Below are 513 nucleotides of genomic sequence, written 5' to 3' on the forward strand. Positions count from 1 at the left end.
CCCGCCCCCCCCCCCCCGCCGCAGCCCTGCCCTCCCTGCCGCGCACGCGCGGATCGCCGTCGGCCGCGCGTAACCGGATGTGGGGCGGAGAGGCCCGGGCCCGCCGCCCCCTCGCCGCCCACTTTCTCCGGATAGGTCAGCAGCACCGCGCCGGCGCCCCCTGCCTGCGCGGCCACAGTGCCCCATGCGGAAGCAGGAGCACCCCTCCGCCGCCCACACCCCCCGCTCTCCCTATGCCCCGATTCCGACGCGGCCCCGCGGCTGCCGGCTCGGGCGCTCCGAACGGAACCGGGAAGCGGGTCGCGGGCGGCGGAATGGGAGGTGTCACGAGGGTTAGTACCTACCTGCTCTGGCAGATCCCTCTCAGAAGAAACGTCTGCACTAAGAGAAGACCCAAGGCCGGCGTGGCTTCTGGCCAGGTCCCCGGGAGGACCCGAGTCCCCTCCCCCAGTAAAACACCCGCCTGGGAGCTCGCTGCTGACCCTTCACTGCTTGCTCCACACCATGTGGGGA

The sequence above is a fragment of the Ursus maritimus genome, unplaced genomic scaffold (genome assembly GCF_017311325.1).
Source record: "Ursus maritimus isolate PB19 unplaced genomic scaffold, ASM1731132v1 scaffold_2, whole genome shotgun sequence".
In the NCBI taxonomy this organism is placed as follows: domain Eukaryota; kingdom Metazoa; phylum Chordata; class Mammalia; order Carnivora; family Ursidae; genus Ursus; species Ursus maritimus.